The sequence below is a fragment of the Entelurus aequoreus genome, linkage group LG08 (genome assembly GCF_033978785.1).
Source record: "Entelurus aequoreus isolate RoL-2023_Sb linkage group LG08, RoL_Eaeq_v1.1, whole genome shotgun sequence".
Lineage (NCBI taxonomy): Eukaryota > Metazoa > Chordata > Actinopteri > Syngnathiformes > Syngnathidae > Entelurus > Entelurus aequoreus.
In genome coordinates this window covers 2252604-2260138 of record NC_084738.1, presented here as the reverse complement: position 1 = coordinate 2260138, position 7535 = coordinate 2252604, and positions in this window count along the sequence as shown.

The following is a 7535-nucleotide window of genomic DNA, read 5'->3' as shown; positions in this document are numbered from 1 at the left end:
ACATGAAATTATTTGTCTGTTACAGAATGTGATAGTAACCTGGCTTTTTAGCATTAAGCCAATGTTACATGATTCGGCAATTGCTAATCAATAAATAGCTAGTTGTGTTTTAACGTCGGGTTGATATTGTGGAGGGGGCTAAATTGTTATGGAAAATAATAATGTAACGTTAGGTAATTACAGTACTCCCTGGTGTACAGTAATTTGTAAGTCATTCTAGTTAATGCAATATTAAAAAGCACAAATAGAGAACTCTGTAGGATCCCCTTTTTTTGTAATATAGTTGTTAAAGTCATACTGGTCTGATATCTTGTTTTGTGCAGTGCCTTATTTATATTGTATTTTTAATTTATTTTATGCAACTTGTGACACGTTTTATTTTGTGTTTATGTATGTAAAAAATATTGTATTTCATATATTCATTTTTAATTTTTTGTATCCATTTATTTATCCATATTTTTTTTAATCTTGTTAACTATTCTGATTGTTAATTTGCTTTCTTTAAGTAAAAAAAAAAAAGGTCAAAGACAAAGCTATTCTGTTTCTTGTGAGTATATACACTTCACTGCCGATGTGGGGGGGGGCGCCACCTAAAATCCTGCCTAGGACGCCAGATTGGTTAGGGCCGGGCCTGATTGTAAGTGGGCCAAAACACTTATATTAGAAAATAATCTCATGGAAATGACTGCTGTCATTTGATTACAATAATAAAACATTGAACTTGTTATTCAGTCAGGTTTGGGACAAGGTGTGCTGCACTGAATGCTCAAGGAGTTTTTGCGTTTGCTCACACATATGGAAAATTAGAGGGAACATTGTTTGGGGGTATCCATAATACGCCGACTGGGAGAAGTTTTTATTTACACGATGAGTCGGCCGTGTCTTGACCTCCGCGGCGGAGGCCCTGTCGAACCCCTGAGGCCGACTCACCGAACCCCTAGGGTTCGACCGAACCCAGGTTAAAAACCACTGAGCTAATGCTAACTCGATAGCAGTTCTAGAGTTAGCATTAGCTAATATGCTAAGACGTTTACGAGTGTCTGTGTTAGTTTTATTAACGTACAAAGGCATTCTTTTTGTATCGCTTCAGTTTCACAAATTCCTCAGTAAATTCCCCGAAACGTCGCCGTATAGTTATTGAGTCTGTTTAGCTGATTGGAGAGCTAGCTTCCACAGCGAGTGGGTCCATGACGATTACTTCTGTTTTGTTTGATCAGCCGTTTTACTGCCGTCTGGATTTAATTAAGGTATGGAAATAAACATTTACAAAATCTTTCTGCGTAAATAACTCATTTCACAACGTATATATCTGCGGCTTATAGTCCGGTGCTTTGAACCGGAAGAACAAGTGCCGTTCCTACTCTCACAGGTTTTTCATTCATCACTCCAAGCAACGTTTGTAAGTTTTGTAATATAACTAAGACAATTCTTACTTACTAAACCGTCACATGTTTGATAGCAGTGTTTTCATGCTAACTCAATAAAGCTATCAAACATGCGACGGTTTTAGTACGTACAAATTGTTTTAGTTATATTACAAAACTTACAAACGTTGCTCGGAGTGATGAATGAAAAACCTGTGATTTTAAATTAATATAACATTTTTAAATCATTTAAAAAATTTTTTTTAAATAATTAAACATTTTTTAGCTTTTGCTTCTGTGTACTGTATTTTCCGGTATATAAGGCGCCCCCACTAAATTTGAGAAGAAAAACATATTTTTAAATAATAAATTTTTTTTAAAATATTTTTTTTAATATTTTTAAAAATAATTTACTTTTTTTTTTTAGCTTTTGCTTCTGTGAAATGTATTTTCAGGTATATAAGGCGCCCCCATTAAATTTGTAAAGAAAAACATATTTGAAAATAATACAAACATTTTTAAATATATTTTTTAAATAGACTACACAATTTTAGCTTTTGCTTCTGTGTAGAAGAAAAAAATATTTAAAAATAATTTTAAAATTTTTTAATTTTAATTTTTTATTATTTTTTTTTACAACTAAAAAATGTTTAGCTTTTGCTTTTGTGTACTGTATTTTCCAGTATTTAAGGCGCCCCCACTAAATTTTAGAAGAAAAAAATATTTTGAAATAATATAAAATTTTTAAATATTTTTAAATTATTAAAAAAAAATAAAAAATTGCCTTTACTTTTGTGTACTGTATTTTCCGGTATATAAGGTGCCACCGCTAAATTTTAGAAGGAAAAAAAAAAAAGATACCATTTTTAAATATTTTTCAATTATTTTAAAAAAGAATTTAAAAATGTGTAGCTTTTGCTTCTGTGTACTGTATTTTTAGGTATATAAGGTGCCCCACTAAATTTTAGAAGAATATTTTCCCCATATATTAGCCGCACCGCACCATTGTGAAATGAGTTATTTACACAGAAAGATTTTGTAAATGTTTATTTAAATAATTTTAATAATGATTTTTTTTTAAATAGCCTTTGCTTTTGTGTACTGTATTTTCCGGTATATAAGGTGCCCCCACTAAATTTAAGAAGAAATTAAAAAAAATAATTATATACAATTTTTAAATATTTTTCATTTATTTTTAAAAAATATAAAGAAATGTGTAGCTTTTGCTTCTGTGTACTGTATTTTCAGATATATAAGAAGCCCCCACTAAATTTTAGAAGAAAAAAATATTTAAAAATAATTTTAATTTTTTTTATTTTTTATTATTATTTTTTTACAATTAAAAAATGTTTAGCTTTTGCTTTTGTGTACTGTATTTTACAGTATTTAAGGCGCCCCCACTAAATTTTAGAAGAAAAAAATATTTTGAAATAATGTAACATTTTTGAATATTTTTAAATTATTAAAAAAATAAAAAAAAAATTGCTTTTGCTTTTGTGTACTGTATTTTACAGTATTTAAGGCGCCCCACTAAATTTTAGAAGAAAAAAATATTTTGAAATAATATAAAATTTTTAAATATTTTTAAATTATTAAAAAAATTTTTTTAAAATAGCTTTTGCTTTTGTGTACTGTATTTTCCGGTATATAAAGTGCCCCCACTAAATTTTAGAAGGAAAAAAAAAAATTATATACAATTTTTAAATATTTTTCAATTATTTAAAAAAAATATTTAAAAATGTGTAGCCTTTGCTTCTGTGTACTGTATTTTTAGGTATATAAGGCGCCCCACTAAATTTTAGAAGAATATTTTCCCCATATATTAGCCGCACCGCACCATTGTGAAATGAGTTATTTACACAGAAAGATTTTGTAAATGTTTATTTAAAACATTTTGATAATGATTTTTTTTTAAATAGCCTTTGCTTTTGTGTACTGTATTTTCCAGTATATAAGGTGCCCCCACTAAATTTAAGAAGAAATTAAAAAAAATAATTATATACAATTTTTAAATATTTTTCAATTATTTTTAAAAAATATAAAGAAATGTGTAGCTTTTGCTTCTGTGTACTGTATTTTCAGATATATAAGGAGCCCCCACTAAATTTTAGAAGAAAAAAATATTTCAAAATAATTTTAATTTTTTTTATTTTTTATTATTATTTTTTTTACAATTAAAAAATGTTTAGCTTTTGCTTTTGTGTACTGTATTTTACAGTATTTAAGGCGCCCCCACTAAATTTTAGAAGAAAAAAAATATTTTGAAATAATATAACATTTTTAAATATTTTTAAATTATTTAAAAAAAAAAAAAAAAAAAAGCTTTTGCTTTTGTGTACTGTATTTTACAGTATTTAAGGTGCCCCACTAAATTTTAGAAGAAAAAAATATTTTGAAATAATATAACATTTTTAAATATTTTTAAATTATTAAAAAAAAAAAAAAAAAATTGCTTTTGCTTTTGTGTACTGTATTTTCCGGTACATAAGGTGCCCCCACTAAATTTTAGAAGGAAAAAAAAAAAATTATATACAATTTTTAAATATTTTTCAATTATTTAAAAAAATTATTTAAAAATGTGTAGCCTTTGCTTCTGTGTACTGTATTTTTAGGTATATAAGGCGCCCCACTAAATTTTAGAAGAATATTTTCCCCATATATTAGCCGCACCGCACCATTGTGAAATGAGTTATTTACACAGAAAGATTTTATGAATGTTTATTTACATACCTTAATTGTTTCCAAATGGCTGATCAAACAAATCCTCTTGGACTCAATAGCTGCACAAGCTATCTCTTCAATCAGCTAACCAGACTCAATAACTTTACGGTGATGGTCGTCCAAATGATGGCGCTGTAGCACAAACAACAACGCACCTTTGAAAAACTATTTGTTGAATACAAACATTATGGCCGTTAGCGAAGAAAAATCCATATATTAGCCGCACCGTTTTATAAGCCGCGGGGTCCAAAGCGTTGGAAAAAGTAGCGCCTTATAGTCGGGAAATATAATATATTTTGTATGTAATGCTACCAAATTAATGTTGACGTGTCACGTCGCGTTAGCTCTCCTATTTCTAAAAAAAACGTCTGTAAACGTCTTCCAGGTTTATGTTCCTGGAGAGGAATCCTGAGGCGGCGTCGCCGAGTGCCACGTTCAAAAGGTGAGCGAGGCCGGCGGCACACTTTAAAGTACACGCAGGCCTGTCAGTCGGAGGCAAATCAAGTGTGGGATGGAAAGCGGCAGCCGATTCAAATCAACGCTGTGGCAGCGGAAAAAAGAAGGAAAAGAAAAAGGAGGAGTGCTGCAGGCCGTCAAGTCCCTCACTTGTTAAGTCCTCTGACAGGAGGAATCAGCCTCAAAGTGTGGACCGCCGCCACGCTCGCAATCAACCACATGAAGGCACAACAGGAAGCACACATTCTCACAAATAACGTCTCCTTTTGCCGCAATGTAAAAGTACAGTAAGAATATACTCGGCATCTAATCAACACGACTGCTCTGATTCAGTCTCCAGGTCAGTGTTTTTCAACCTTTTCTTGAGCCAAGGCACATTTTTTGCGTCGAAAAAATGCGTAGGCACACCACCAGCACCAATCATTAAAAAAGGAAACTCAGTTGACAGTAAAAAGTCGTCGTCGCAATTGTTGGATATGACTTTAAAGCATAACCAAGCATGCATCACTATAGCTCTTGTCTCAAAGTAGGTGTACTGTCACCACCTGTCACATCTCGCCCTGACTTATTTGGACTTTTTTTTTTGCTGTTTTCCTGTGTGTAGGTGTTTTAGTTCTTGTCTTGTGCTCCTATTTTGGTGGCTTTTTCTTTTTCTTTGGCATTTTCCTGTAGCAGTTTCATGTCTTCCTTTTGAGCGATATTTCCCGCATCTACTTTGTTTTAGCAATCAAGAATATTTCAGTTGTTTTTATCCTTCTTTGCGTGGACATTGTTGATTGTCATGTCGTGTTCGGATGTACATTGTGGACGCCGTCTTTGCTCCACAGTAAGTCTTTGCTGTCGTCCAGCATTCTGTTTTTGTTTACTTTGTAGCCAGTTCAGTTTTAGTTTCGTTCTGCATAGCCTTGCCTAAGCTTTAATGTCTTTTCTTAGGGGCTCTCACCTTTTGTTTATTTTTGGTTTAAGCATTAGACACTTTTTTACCTGCACCCGGCCTCCCGCTGTTTCCGACATCATTAAAAAAAAATAAAAAAATATTACATAATTAAACACATATTACATAATTATTTACATAATTAAATACAATCATGTGTGCTTACGGACTGTATCCCTGCAGACTGTATTGATTTATATTGATATATAATGTATATATTGTGTTTTTTATGCTGATTTCATATTAAAAAAAAATATATATATATTTTTTTAAATTTCTTGTGCGGCCCGGTACCAATCCCCGGTGGTTGGGGACCACTGTTTTAGAGCACATGTGTCAAACTCAAGGCCCGGGGGCCAGATCCGGCCCGACAGGTCATTAAATGTGTATACTTCATCTTTCTTACTGAATGTTTTCATTGTTTCCACTTTAACAAAAAAAATATGTATGTAATACATGAAATTTCATATGTTTTAAACTTTGATATAAATAAAAAATAAATTTAAAAAAATTTAAAAAATTATATATATATATATATATATATATATATATATATATATATATATAATTTTTATTTTTTTATTTACCAATTATTATTCGTGTGAATCTTTGGGCACCTCACAATTCGATTCCGATTCTTGGGGTGAGGATTTGATTTATAATCGATACTCGATTCAACACGATTCTCGATTCAAACTGATTTTTGCAATGTATTATTTGGTATAATAATAACAGCACCTTAGCAAAACAGCTTACAGGTTGCTGACGTATGACTCATACGTGCACCAAGTAAGCATAGAGATGGCATAAAATTATTATTTTTTTCATTAATTCGTCCAAATTTTTTTAATACATTCGTTTTTTGAAAATTATTTTAAAAAATCGGGATTCGAATGTGACAAAAAAAACATTTTTTTAGCACCCCTAGTTTTTACGTACCGTATGATAGTTTGTAAAAATAACATTAAATACTTAAATATCTGCTTGTCACCTTGACTTACCATTTCAAAGCAAGTTATCCATCAATTTGTATGTACACAAATCAAATAACCAAATGCATAGGCAATAATTTAACGATTATAATTTTATATTCTTACATTCACTGTTACAAGTGGCCCTCTAAAATGTGGCCCTCCATGAAAACAATCCAATCCACTTTATTTATATAGCACATTTAATGACGGAATAAAAACAAAATAAATAAATACAGTGTTTCCCATAAACTGCCAAGATACCTGTGGCGGTGGGGGCGTGGCTATGGGCGTGGTCACCATGACATCATCGAGTAATTTGCATAATTTACTACAATGATATGATTTTCCCTAAAAAGGCTCAAAAAATGTATACTTACTAATTAATAATAACAGTTTTGTTTTAAACGTCCATCCATCCATCCATCCATCCATTTTACAATATAATTACAACACTTTATGTACATATTTATATACAGATTTGAACAATAAGTTATTCACTGAAATATATTTATTAATTGTGGTTCTTACAAAAAATATATCTTATAAAATATACAGGCTAAAATGTCTCTTAAAGCTCTGCCCCTTTAATTAGTGCATACTAAATAATTTAACTTTAGCCTACTACTACAACCATATTATTTACCAGCAACATAAAGTGAAACAGAGGCAGAGGTGTCCTGCCACAGTCAGTAACAAATAAACAGAAAACAGTAGTGGTCAAATACAAATAAGGCAACAAGAGAAGTATCCTACACTTCTCTTTTGTAAAGTAAATCTGAACAACCTATATGGGCATCTACATCAACTATATGATTTGCCTGAGAAGCTGGACAGGACAAAAAAAAAAAAAAACATTTTTATTTTTTTATTTGTGGCGGACGTAATTCTTTCGTGGCGGGCCGCCACAAATAAATGAATGTGTGGGAAACACTGTAAAAACCGATATAAAAAAAAATATGATTAACAAAGATTTTAAAGGCTAAATTTATGTCTTGCCTCTGGTGAGGGCGGTTGCATTTTTTCCCGCTCCCTTCATAGCAGCAGTCGACCTCCAGGGCCCCAACTCCCCGCCCCTCTGTTGCGAGT